This window comes from Leguminivora glycinivorella, chromosome 7, assembly GCF_023078275.1.
Source record: "Leguminivora glycinivorella isolate SPB_JAAS2020 chromosome 7, LegGlyc_1.1, whole genome shotgun sequence".
Taxonomy (NCBI): domain Eukaryota; kingdom Metazoa; phylum Arthropoda; class Insecta; order Lepidoptera; family Tortricidae; genus Leguminivora; species Leguminivora glycinivorella.
This window is the reverse complement of record NC_062977.1, coordinates 25,477,929-25,492,659: the sequence shown is the minus strand read 5'-3', so window position 1 is coordinate 25,492,659 and position 14,731 is coordinate 25,477,929.

The following is a 14,731-nucleotide window of genomic DNA, read 5'->3' as shown; positions in this document are numbered from 1 at the left end:
TTTCCATGTTTTACAATGTTTGCATTATCAAATTAAGTAAATCACCAGTACAAAACACCTTTATGATTGCGACGTTGCCAGATTGACACGTCTAAATTGACCGCATAAGTCAAACCCAGTTGGATAATGTCATTGTTGACTTTTCAGCCGTATTTAAGAAGTAAGAGATTTTATCCGTCTATACGGAGTTACATTTATGTCTTTGATAATACTAATAATATCTTGCTAATAATATACTTTTAAAAAATTTTCACCCCGACGCAAAAATGTGTCTGTCTGTCTGTTTTTGTGTGTCTTGTTTGTGTTTTGTTTGAAAGCTAAATTAGTCGGGAGTGTTCTTAGCCATGTTGCATAAAAATCGGTCCACCATGTCGTGCGTTTTTTCAAAATTTTAATTTTGTGGCTAGATTGGTTAGTCAAAAAAAGTGCTAATTTGATAAAATAACTCAAATATTGTGTCGCAGCAGATTCGTGTCAATTTGTAATTTTGTAACATTATGGCTATTGTCAAAGTTTTAATGTGATGTTCGTGTAGGTACAAGTTACAACTTTGTCACAATACGTCAAACCATCTCATTAGCGGAGTGTAATCTAAAGTTAGTGCAGTTAAATTTATTAATTTTATTCTCATAGTTTTTTTTTTTTTTTTATACTACGTCGGTGGCAAACAAGTATACGGCCCGCCTGATGTAAAGCGGTCACCGTAACCTATGGAGGCCTGCAACTCAAACAGTGTCACATGCGCGTTGCCACCCCATTAGAAACGTGTACATTCCCTTTTGCTGTGTTAAGTACACAGCAAAAAGGAGTGTACAAGTTCTAAGGAGGGTTCGGGTTGCCGACGACTCAAAGGACAATAAACGGAACAAGTTAGTTCCGTAAGACCTCCCGTCATCAGCACACCGCACCCTCGTTGAGCTCTGGCAGCCTTACTCACCGACAGGAACACAACACTATGAGTAGGGTCTAGTGCTATTTGGCTGCAGTCTTCTGTAAGGCGGAGGTACTACCCCAGTTGGGCTTTGCTCTAGATTCGAGCGAGACGATATCCGCTGTGCTGTGCCCTACCACACAAAGCGGAATATCATTCGCTATGCCCTACCTCCTATTAACTAAAGATGTTACAGATGTAACAGTTTTAAACTAAAGATGGGATTTCTCGCTTATTTTGGCTGGACGTTTCGATTCGTGGTGTCTGTCGGTGACCCTTAAATCTGTCAGTTCTCGAGATATTCCGCTGCTCGTGACCACAATACAACAAATACAAGAACTATTTTTAGTATCAGGTCAGTGGCAAGCATACGGCCCACTTGACAGAAAGCAGTCACTGTGGCCCATGGAGGCCCACAACTCCAGAGGAGCTACATTTGCGTTGCCGACCCCTTAAAAACTGTACACTCCTTTTTACTTCCATAACTACGTACATTTGCCATTAATGAACATCTACAACTATATATCTCACTCACTTAACTGCTTCGCTGTTTGAGGGTTGGCTGGTAGAGATCGCTGTTTAGCGATAAGCCCGCCTGTCGTCTTAGTCGTTAGTTTCATTGTATTTTACTGTATCTTATTATGTTGTGTGTGCAATAAAGTATTTTATTATTATTATTATATCTTACTGCAATATTTTTTCTTCTTTACTAACGTATTAAGTAAGTAAAACTACATGCAACTAATCACCAACGTTTCGGGGACAGCGTTGTCCTTGTAGTCTCGGAGAAAAAGTCCCAAGTTAAAAGTTGTTGTGTAGAATCATAAAAGTTTAAATCAGTGTTTTAAAATATCTAGTGCCATACTGTTACGCGTAGGTGAATCAGATAACACTCACATCAAACGCTAGCGTTCCTACCGTAAACGTTGATTATGATAAATAAATCTGCAATCTAATTTCAAAACGTTACTACCAACCGGCAAAGGTATTCCATTCACTGCCAAAACGTCCTAAGCGCAGTACATTCTCTAAACACATACACCCTTCTTAAAGGACCTAGTACACATTTGAAATATAGCTTTAATAACTGGTAATTACTTTATTAAACTCCTATTTTAAATCACTGCATTACTGAATTTAGGATACAAATGCCCTCAAAATACGGTTCAGATTGAAATGAGAGGTAAGACAGAGATAGGAAAACAATTTTCGTTTACATACTTGCATGATATTATTATCTTTAATGTTAATTGTAACGATCACAGTATGGCGTTGTTTATAGTTTTGTATAATTCTGTTAATTGTACTGAATATGTACTCTTTAGTGCGATTTAGTTAAGGTGGCTCGCCTAGGTTACCCGAAGCTCAGGCTGCGTTAGATGGCGTTAATCTGCAAATTACCGGTCTTATTTTTTTTGTGGAGTCGTACAGGCATTTATATACTTTCAATTATGCTTTGCGAACATTTAAAATTAAAATTGACGTACTACAACATACATTCAACTTCTCATTGTAACGTTAATCCCCTTAATGTACTAAATTTACTATTTTACACTATTTTTAAGTACAACTCACACATACAAACAGTGTTTTTGTATTCCTTCTAGTCGATAATTTCACGCGGCGACAGCTTGTTTAAATAGCCTTGCGGTAAATACGTGTTATCGCATGATTTGCATGGAAGTACTGGGTTCGAATCCAGGACTTTTTCTCTTTTTTTTTTAATACTACGTCGGTGGCAAACAAGCATACGGTCCGCCTGATGGAAAGCGGTCACCGTAACCTATGGACGCCTGCAACTCAAAGAGTGTCGCATGCGCGTTGCCGCCCCATTAGAAACTTGTACACTCCCCTTTGCTGTGTGTGCACAGCAAAAGGAGTGTACAAGTTCAAAGGAGGGTTTGGGTTGCCGACGACTCAAAGGACAATAGACGGAACAAATTAGTTCCGTAAGTCCTCCGGTCGTCAGCACCCTGCACCCTCGTTGAGCTCTGGCAGCCTTACTCACCGGCAGGAACACAACACTATGAGACACTATTTTTTGTTTTATTATTTATACATAAATGTATATGTACTCGTACAGTAGTTACTGAGCGTTTTCCACAAAAAAGATTAAAAACCTATTCTCTTACATGGTAATAATTTTTGGGTTCGTCGAACTCAGAATTTCTAACATAATTATCATAATCTGATATTTTAAAAAATTCCAAAAAGTATAGATAAATTTTAGTTTCTAAAGTACGATTCGAATGATTTTTTTTCTAATTGTTTATTTTCGATGGAGCAAGGGTATTCAAATCACTTTTGAAATCTTAAATTAGTAAATGAAAATGCAATAGTTAACTGAGTATCGTAGTGCTTGCTTTAAAAACTCAAGTGGACTTTTTTTATCTAAGGAGTAATTTCGAGAATATATTATATTTAGCGAGGGTATTAAAAGTTGTGTTTTATATCTCAACTTAATAAATAGAAATTCAAAATGACAATAAAAAAATCAATATGTTCTCTCAGATAAAATTGATACCTCCGGCTCTCCATTCTTGCTCGGTCAATAAAAAATACGAAATTTATATCAAAAAAAAATACAAAAAGTTTATAGAATCCCGGGATTCGAACGCAGTTTCACGGTGTGACAGGCGACTGTTCACCAACGACGCCATTACATAACACGCTGTTACCGACGAAATTAGGCTATGTATATAATTATTTAAATATAAATAAATGTCAAATCCATACTAAAATTACAAATAAGAAAGGGTGTGTGTCTGTTTGTTTGTCCGTCTTTCACGGCAAAACCGGAGCGACGAATTGACGTGATTATTTAAGGGGATTTAGTTGAAGGGATGGAGAGTGACATAGACTACCTTTTGTCTCTTTCTTACGCGAGCGAAGCCGCGGTCAAAACCTAGTTTATTATAAATGGGAAAAGCTGGTTACTCTATAATCTGAAGTGGAAGAATTCGTTGTTTCATCAAAGATAATGTGTGTTTGTTTGTTTGTTTGTCCGTCTTTCACGGCCAAACGGAGCGACGGATTGACATGTTTTTAAGTGGAGATAGTTGAAGGGATGGAGAGTGACATATGCTACTTTTGTCTCTTTCTAACGCAAGCGAAGCCGCGGGCAAAAGCTAGTACAGCACGGGTAGCATGGTCGCGCGATAGACGATAAATTATCAGGCCGTCCCTGTCGCACTATTAGTAAGTGCGATTATAGGGACGGCCAGATGTTTTATCATTTATCGCGCGACCATAATTGCCTGCCTGGACCAGATTATATTGATGATAATTATTATTTGTAACCATTTAGTTAATATTGTCTTCAGTTACCGCGATAGTTACTCATGAAAGTCATGAAATAAAAACTATGAAAACGGATTAAATCGTGTATAATGAATTTACAATTCATCCCGACGTTTCGAACACTACAGCATTCGTGGTCTCTGAGCTCAACGGGTGACTGAGGAAAAATTATAATGTGCAAAAGCTACCCACATACCTACATACATTCATATATATAACTATTTAGTTGTTGAAGAAAAACATTCACACAACAACTAGCTCAGTATAAATGTAAGGAAGTCAGCACATTACTAATACTATGCCCACACTATGACCTATGTACCTGACCTGACGTGTAATATTTTATTTTATCAACAAAGGCATAATAAAGATTGTATTGTATTTTTGTATGAAAATAAAAAATAGGAAAGAAATATAGTAAGAGTCTTTTTTAATAGAATATTTATTCCATTAAAAATATTAAAAAAACTTAATAAATCGAAAAAAAGTTCAAATGATTAAAAAAGACTCCGGAATGGAGCTCGAGATCTCCTGCTTCATAGTCAATGCGTTTGACCGAGACGCCATTTCGATTTACACTAGCAGTGTCGAAATACACGATATGTATCTTTATTGACAAAATGCGTCATTATTTCCGAGTCTGCTTGAGTTAAGTAAACCAATATCTTTAAATAATTACTTGTCAAGAGCCAAGTGTCACTGATGACAATGTCAACTAAAAATGCGCGAAATATGACGGCTCTGTGTCTGTACACAAAATTTGGCACGCACATTTTCGTAAAATTAATAAAAAATTCATATGGATTTGTCCATGATTTCTGTATGAAACAATGTATTTCGTTCAATACTGCGACGATGGATAATGTATAGTAGATGTATGCGCATATTTTTATTTAGTTGTAGTGTGCGGTGACTAAATAAATGGTAGATGTTTTTTGTATAAGTACCTTAAGTTTAAAACAGGAAGGTTTGTGAGACCGCTATGAAAACATTAACAGATCCATTGCCAATAGGATTTGTTTATATTATTTTTCACCACAGCAACTGGTAAAGGCTTACTTTGCTATTCGAAAACAGATAGCAAAATTGCATTTTATCCACGAGAGTGAAAAGTAATTTTTATACAAATTTTAACTTGATGTCTTAAGTTGGCAGTAGGCCTAGCACATGAAGCCAGATAGATGACACGTCTTTGTCTAATTGTATTAATGACATAAGGACAGGTAGTCTATCTCGCGGCGACATAAAGTTAGGCCTGCAGGTAGAATTATCTAATATAATGGTGATTTTGAATCATAAAAATATTGAATAAAATTGATGATTTGATTTAGTTTCATGTTTTATAGTCAGTATTTTGTTTAAGTTGGTGTGGTGAAAAAGTTTGTGCTTCACTCGGTGGCAAAGTTTGTTTAACCTTCGTGCCTTGAAACCCTCACAACGCTCAAATGATTCCACTTTTTGAACCACTCGCTACGCTTGCGGTTCAATATTGGAATCTTTCGCTTGCTCGGCTATCAATATTGGCATGTGCAAGATCCACTTCGGGTCGCTGAGCCAGCGAAGTAAGTAAGGATCAGTAACAAATTACAAATTAACAACATGCTATTAGTCAACACACAATAAAGACGGTCTTGGCACTAAAAGGAACTTATGTACAAGTCAAATTTGAAATCTCTTGAACCAGAAGTAAATAAAAACTAAACCGATGATACCTATTTCATCTCAGCCTCGTTAGATTTTTAAAAGCGTTGCATTTATCGTGATCCGCGACCCGAAAAACTATAAAAACGATACCCATATTGTTATTTTTTTTAATTTATCACCACCTTTTCACCATTTTAGGTGTCAAATTTCCAAAAAACCTGAAACTCTTGTTTACTCAGCCTCGTTAGATTTTTAAAAGCGTTGCATTTATCGTGATCCGCGACCCGAAAAACTATAAAAACGATACCCATATTGTTATTTTTTTTAATTTATCACCCCCTTTTCACCATTTTAGAGGTCAAATTTCCAAAAAACCTGAAACTCTTGTTTACTCATATGTCTTTAAGAATCCTCCTATGAAGTTTTAAATAAAATAGTCCAAGTAATCTTGTTTTCCCATAAAAACTTGGACCCCCCATTTCAAATTCACCCCCTTAGGAGGTGAATTTTGAAAAATCCTCTCTTAGTGCTCCTTTACACAATATAAGGACCCTACGTGCCAAATTTTAAACCTCTAGGACCAGCGGTTTCGTTTGTGCGTTGATATCAATCAGTTTCTTCTTTTACATACAATATCTGGGCGATTTTAATATATCACGTCTTTAGATCAAAAAAAAATAAAACCGCCTTCAAAAAAAGCGTGTTACAAAACACGGAGAAACTAAAAAGCCAAAAATAATAAACCTTCGAATTCAGATTTCTTATCGGATTGCAATAATCTAAGCATCCAAATTATAAACAAATCAATTATTTTTGTAGTCGGTACCAGACCTGTTCGTCGCCTTGCTATTTCCTGTTTGCCCCACCCAACCATACGCAGGCTGGCCCCGACTCCAAAAATAATTGATTTGTTTATAATTTGGATGTTTAGATTATTGCAATCCGATAAGAAATCTGAATTCAAAGGTTTATTATTTTTTGGCTTTTTAGTTTCTCCGTGTTTTGTAACACGCTTTTTTTGAAGGCGGTTTTATTTTTTTGTTAAAAAGTTAATTTATTTGTTGATTTTTAGTGGTTCCTAGTGATATTATATGTATCGGTCCGAATATATGTACAGTAGTGAAAGAATTGTCCTTTAACTCCTAACCGTTGAGGAGTTGACCTTCCATCATCAGCTCAGCCACATAAAATTATTACCATCAGGCGCAAATACTGGTGTACCTTTGAAAAATACACAAAAAACATTACATGTGCCTATAACATTTGAAGGGTTCCCTCGATTTCTCCAAGATCCCATCATCAGACCCCGACTTGGTGCCAATGGGACCATCTCGGGGTTATACCCATTCAAAAAAAAAATTTTGAAAATCGGTCCACGATTCTCGGAGATATCGAGTAACATACATACAAAAAATAAATAAAAAAAAAAAAACAAAAAAAAAAACATTCAGTCGAATTGAGAACCTCCTCCTTTTTTGAAGTCGGTTAAAAAAACTCTTATAAATACAAAAACAAAAAAAGACAAAAAACAAAAACTTAATTTCTGGCCGGGATTCGAAACGCTGACACCTACGATGTATCTGCGTACATTCGAGACCGACCTCGTACGACTGAGCTAAGCGGAATCGATGCACGCGCGGCGAAATTAACGACCATATTTTACGTTTACAAAAGCGAAAGAAAAACTCATGAAAACTTGAAAATTCGCGTTTTCCGGAATCTAAGGCTACGGCTAGATCGATTTTTCACCCCCGAAAACCCCCATATAACAAATTTCAGCGAAATCGTTAGAGCGGTTTCCGAGATCGTCGGTATATATCAATAAATAAATAAATAAATATACAAGAATTGCTCGTTTAAAAGTATAAAGATATAATTATTTTTTCAGTACAGATGGTCGTTTTTTTACGCACTAGTTCGAGAAGTGGTTCATTATATGCCAGGTCGAAACTTCGGAGGCTCATCTGTACTGAAAAACGTCGTACGATACACGTGCGAAAAGGAAATTCGTAACTCGTGTCGATTTAAAACACTCCCTTCGGTCGTGTTTTAATTTATCGCCACTCGTTTCGGATTTCCTTTTTTACGCACTTGTATCGTAATGTACTATTTACCTAATTAGTTAAGACTAAACTTAAAATCTGGCTTAGTATCTATAATGTGCCCTTGTAACATTGTACCAAGGATGCGGGCAATATTTCCTCGCTGTATTGCAATGCACGTCGTGTTAGTAATTAAAATTTTCCAAGCCCATATTGTTCATCCCCCATTTTTCCCACATTATATCCTAATCAGGAAGTTCCTGATCACAATAGGGATTTATACTCATATTGGACAACGCAAAACGAACCATAAATTAATTATTCTCTCATAATGCGTCCATTATGGCCTTTGGACGCTTGTAAATTATCATTTTGCTTTTAAAAATAATTCATTTCATCAATTCGTTATTGCAAGTTAGGTCAATTTTGCTTGTGAATTAGGCGCTCAAAACTTTTACAGATATAGTTTCGCGTGTCGCCGCTAGATGTCTCTGTCTGTAAGTTAGATGTCGCTAACGGTAGTAATTCATAGTTCGCACAAGTTCACAACACAACAATGTTTTGTGTGATCACCTCCTCTTCTTTTTTCAAACAAGTATTTTTGAAATCGTTTATACAAATTCCAGTATGAACGATACTTGTGAATAGAATATGGGATGTAATTTAGAAATATCAGTGTTTTACATTATTAATAATAGTGACCCCGCGGGGTAACTTGTGGCGAGCTGACGGTGAGGGCGGTGTTTTCAGGCAAAGGACATAGTAAATCCAATGTACTTAGGATATGTTTAGGCAAGTAAACGATAGAGGGCGTGAAAAACAATTTAACGCAAACTGACGCGTACAAATATACCGTAGTGCAAGCTAGATGTCACTGCAAACTGGCTAACGACTTTGCGTCGTAAGGTGTATAAGTAGTTTTTTGAATAGAATAGAATAGAATAGAATAGAATAGAATAGAATAGAATAGAATAGAATAGAATAGAATAGAATAGAATAGAATAGAATAGAATAGAATAGAATAGAATAGAATAGAATAGAATAGAATAGAATAGAATAGAATAGAATAGAATAGAATAGAATAGAATAGAATAGATAGAATAGAATAGAATAGAATAGAATAGAATAGAATAGAATAGAATAGAATAGAATAGAATAGAATAGAATAGAATAGAATAGAATAGAATAGAATAGAATAGAATAGAATAAACGTTTATTCGTGAACACAGGTAAGACAAAATACACATAATAACAACAAGACAGAAAGGAATGAAGTGCCACGAAATGGCCTCATCTCAGCATGTTGCTGGTGACTTCCAGCGCTGATCTTCCGATGAGACCATCAAGTGAGAAAGATTCACGGACGGTAACAGACAGAAGAAATACAAAACACATACAAGAACGTGGTCAAACAGTTAAGAAAGTGAAAACGTTACAAGAAAAATAACAACAGACTGTGATCGACACATAGAATAAAATAATAATTATAAACAGAAAAAACCAAATTAATTAAAAGAGTCGTACACCAGATCGCGCACGCCGCGTTTTAACGTTTGGTCGAACCATACTATGGGTGTACATTAAAGTGGCAATTGCTAGTTGCAACTAGCGCCAGCGGTGGTTACACTAACTAAAAGACAGGTTTGTCACAACAAGACAATAACAAACGTGATTTTGTGTGAAACCATAACTTAATTACTAAATATCAAATGTACGGGTTTACAGGATGGTGAACATTATTAAATAACATCAACGGCAAATAATCATGCTGCAGAAGGAACAAAAAACAAGTGGTAAAGATAAGAAATGAATGTTTAACTATAGGCAGCTCGTGTCAAGTCTCAAGTTTTCTTGGCTAAGTTGGTGGTGGTTTTGATGTCCAAATTTTTCGATAGATCTCGCTGTACCACCTGCAAACTAGCGAATGCCATTCTATGGTTAATTATATATTGTTATAAGATTGAAAATTTTGGAATTTGGAAAATAAGTTCGTTTTTGGGGGAACCCCAAAATGTATGTATGGAAATACCAAAATAGTACGTTACGATACAAGTGCGTAAAAAAGGAAGTTCGAAAAGATAATACCTTTTCAGTACAGATGTTGTTTTTTTTACGCACTGGTGCGAGAAGTTGTTCATTATATGCCAGGTCGAAACTTCGGAGGCTCATCTGTACTTAAAAACGTCGTACGATACACGTGCGAAAAGGAAATTCGGAACTCGTGTCGATTTAAAACACTCCCTTCGGTCGTGTTTTAATTTATCGCCACTCGTTTCGAGCTTCCTTTTTTACGCACTTGTATCGTAATGTACTATTTTGCTGAGATTCATAATGAAAACATCAAACTTAAAAATCGCGCCATAAATATGTGGCGTCCAATGTCTAAAGGGTCCAATTGTTTTATGTGATATAAGGAACCTTTAGGCATGAAAAGTCAAATGAAAAGTTGTCGTCACTTAATAATAGATGGCGCTGCATTCGAAAATCTTGACTGATAACTCTATAATATGCTCGGGAGTTTTCTTAGCCATGTTTCATGAAATTCGGTCCACTATGTCGGTTGTTTTTATTTTAATTTTATTGTTAGGTTATACAGTATAACAATTATGACAGCCAGTGTGAGCACATGTTACTCTAGCCATTTCCCACCGAAACCTCCGAAATTCATCATCCTCCTTGCATTATTCCGGCATTTGCCACGGCTCATGGGAGCCTGGGTTCCGCTTTGACAACTAATCCCAAGATTTGGCGAAGGCACTAGTTTTTACGAAAGCGACTGCCATCTGACTTTCCAAGACTTCACTAGCCCTTATTGGAATTAGTCCGGTTTCCTCACGATGTTTTCCTTTACCGAAAAGCGACTGGCAAATGTCAAATGACATTTCGCACATAAATTCCGAAAAACTCATTGGTGCGAGCCGGGGTTCGAACCCGCGACCTCCGGAACGAAAGTCGTACGTGCTTACCGCTAGGCTACCAGCGCTTATAATCACCTCTAAACATGTAATTGTCCCGCGATTATTGTCGTTTATCACTTTTATCGCGCCTCTCTGTTTATCCGGCGATATATCACACTATCATCGGCTGCAGGGTCGATAAATCGCGCTAATTTTATGGGAAAATGGCGGTTTAGGACATTATGCCGCTTTTATGAGCCTGTTTGACATGTGCAGAATAAATAAGCACTCGCATGGGCTAAATAATCTAACCACAAAATTAAGATTTTGAAAAAACCTCCGACCGCAACATAGTAGACCGATTTTCATGAAACATGGCTAAGAAGTTAAGAACACTCCCGACTAACTCAGCTTTCAAAGAAACAAAAATTAAATCTAAATCGGTTCATCTGTTCGGGAGCTACGATGCCACAGACAGACACACACACAGACAGACAGACAAACAGACAGACAAAAAGACAGACAGACACGTCAAACTTATAACACCCCATCGTTTTTGCGTCGGGGGTTAATAAAATAGACAATATAGTCGGCGCGTTTCTACGCACACAGTCTAAGCTCGTGTAGGCAAACGCGTACTATACTTGTATAGTATGAGTGAGACAAAACAGGTCGACTGGTCGCGTTCTTGACAGACGGTAACTGTGAGGTAACCGAGAGCGGGTTGGCGGCACTTTCAGCGGGAAGCAGGGAGTGGCCATACTGTATTCGATATAGCCAACATAAATGCTAGAATATTCTATTATACCGGCAAACGGATGACAACCAATTCTCATCCCCACTTAGATAAAGCCTGGCCCCGTAGCCGAGTCATGCGCGGATCCAGGGGGGGGTCATGGGGGTCATGACCCCCCCCTGAAGCCTAGGTTGACCATACAAATAGACCACGTGACCCCCCCCTGGGCACGAAATGAAATGAAATGAAATGAAATATTTATTTTCCAAGTAGGCATATTACAATGCGCTTATGAACGTCAAATAAAACTACGCCGGCTCTAACCCTACTACTCAGCCTCGAGAAGATTTCAGTCCCCCCTCAGTTGGAGGAGGGTATCCACTATGGGACCGGCAAGAAACTCGGCGGGCCACTTCTTTTCAAAACATTACATCTTATAATTAACATGCATTAAAAAAACAAGATACAATTTAATAAGCAAAAGTATTCATAAAAAAAAATATTAACACAAGAAATTATACAAAGTTTCAAAGCTATTATGATTATTAATAAGAGATGTTAGAGATGTATAGAGTCTCTAAGTGTCAAAGTACATCTAAAAAAATTATACATGAAGAAAAAAAAAAAACGAATAACTAAAATAACTTTAGAGTTGTAAAAGACTCTTGTTGTCTTAAGCAAAGGAAAAAAAAAAAAAAACGAAGCTGGATCCGCGCTTGAGCCGAATGGCATTTCTGCGACGCCAAACGCTCCAACCAGAAATAACATGTGACTGAACTATTTTCTTCATACTATATGAGCTTTTACCGCATATACCGGAATAACAGCGCCCTCTTGACAGTAGTCGAATTGAATTGTATGTAATCAAAAATTAAAATTTTGAAAAAACCCCCGTTCGCGACATAGTGGACCGATTTTCGTGAAACACGTCGGTTAAGAACACCATCGACTAACTCAATTTTCAAAAAAAAAAAAACTTAATCTAAATCGGTTCGGTTCGGGAGCTACGATGCCACAGACAGACACACAAACAGACAGACAAACAGACAGATAGACAGACAGACAGACAGACGAACAGACAGACAGACGAACAGACAGACAGACAAACAGAAAGACACGTCAAACTCATAACACCCCGTCGTTTTTGCGTCGGGGGTTAATACATGTCAACGAAATTTGAGAAGCAAGTAAAGAAATGTGCAAACAAAGTTTTTTTTTTTGAGAAATAACATGATGTCATTTCTTTTCAAAGATAACTTTTGAGTAGATACCTATTTTGCGTTATCGCGAAGTTCCACAGCTCACCGATTTCATATTATATCCATACTAATATTATCAATGGGAAAGTGTGCGTGTCTGTTTGTTTGTCCGTTTTTCACGGCAAAATGGAGCGACGAATTGACGTGATTTTTTAAGTAGAGATAGTTGAAGAGATGGAGAGTGATATAGGCTACTTTTTGTCTCTTTCTAATGCGAGCGAAGCCGCGGGCAATTTGTGGCATAATTTTTTTATGAATAATTATATTGTGCATAATCGATTTAGTACATCTCTTGAAATGTGTAATTTAGCTGTTCATTTTCTGTATTTTTTATTTTTTTTTGTATTATTTGTCATAATTGGCTCTGTGCATAAACTGGTATGTTTGCACTAGTCAAGTTTAGCATAATCTGTTTAGGCAGATTGTGATTTGTCCGAATATTCTTTGTACATGAATTTTGTATTTGGTGCTCTGGTATGAATCATTTTTACGCATACATTTTATGTGCATAAACTTAGTGTTCCGATTTAATGTTTTGCCGAATTTATTTTGGCATAACATCAGTATAGGTCGAATCTTACCATTATACATTCTTTTGTATATAATTAAGAAAATGGTTACTACCAGTATTACAACATTATTGGAGCAATAACGATCTAATTAAAAAATAAACGTTATTGTTTTATTTTTGTTTCACTTTCTCCTAGCGGTAATTTTCTGTTGTGGTCGCAGTTCTAACCTAACCTAACCCACTTTTCCCTAGTGGTGCTTTTCTGTTGTGGTCGCAGTTCTAACCTAACCTAACCCACTTTTCCCTAGTGGTGCTTTTCTGTTGTGGTCGCAGTTCTAACCTAATCTAACCCATTTTTCCCTAGCGGTGCTTTTCTGTTGAGGTCGCAGTTCTAACCTAACCTAACCCATTTTTCCCTAGCGGTACGTGTTTGTTGTGGTCGCAGTTCTAACCTAACCTAATCCACTTTTCCCTAGCGGTGCTTTTCTGTAATAGTCGCAGCTCTAACCTAACCTAACCCACTTTTCTGGAGCAGTGAGTATCTGTAGAGTTCGCAATTCTAACGTAGTGTAACCATTTTTCCCTAAAAGCGCATTTCTGCTTAACGAAAAATGTATGCGAAATAAGTTTCGGATAATGGGATTGCCAAAAATATTTATGCTCATCCAATTTCTTCCTAATGACACTCGGCCTCAATAATAGTAGGCCAATATATTTTCGGACAAAATAATATTCGAAATATCGTGAATTATATCAAACAATGTTTATGCTACATTAACATTCGGCAAAAATCGATTATGCCAAATCTGTTATGACAAAAGCGTTTCGGACAAATAAAGTTATGCCACATAGAGGGAACCCTAAGCAAAAGTATCTACTACTACTACTACTACTCTGAACGAACTCAGCCAAAACGACTCGGCTGTACCAAACTATAATCAAGTTTGAAATACTTCGACTCACTTGACTTTAAATTTGTTATAAATGCGACACACTTGGATTTAACTTTGTCACTGTGATCTTAGGCTTAAAATAATGTTGATTACTTACCCACAATATTACGTATAAAGTGCACTTATACCCTGCTAATATTGTTAATAACGAACTGTCACAGTCAGTTTGTTGATTTGTGAGTTGTATCGTTATATCATGTAAAGATAAACTAAGAACAATAAGCGTTTTATAACAGAATAATAGTTGCAAAGTTAAGTGTCCAAAGTCATGGAAAATAATAAAAATAAATTCAGCAGAGGGAGAAAGTTGGTGGCGATGAGTTTAAATCGAGAAGTGTAAGTACACAAGCAATTATATCTACTGTACTAAAATGTATTATTTCATGTCACCTATCCTTTGTAAAATACTTTCTTACGCAATTTACGGTACCTAGTATTTTAGTTAACATTTTTTATTT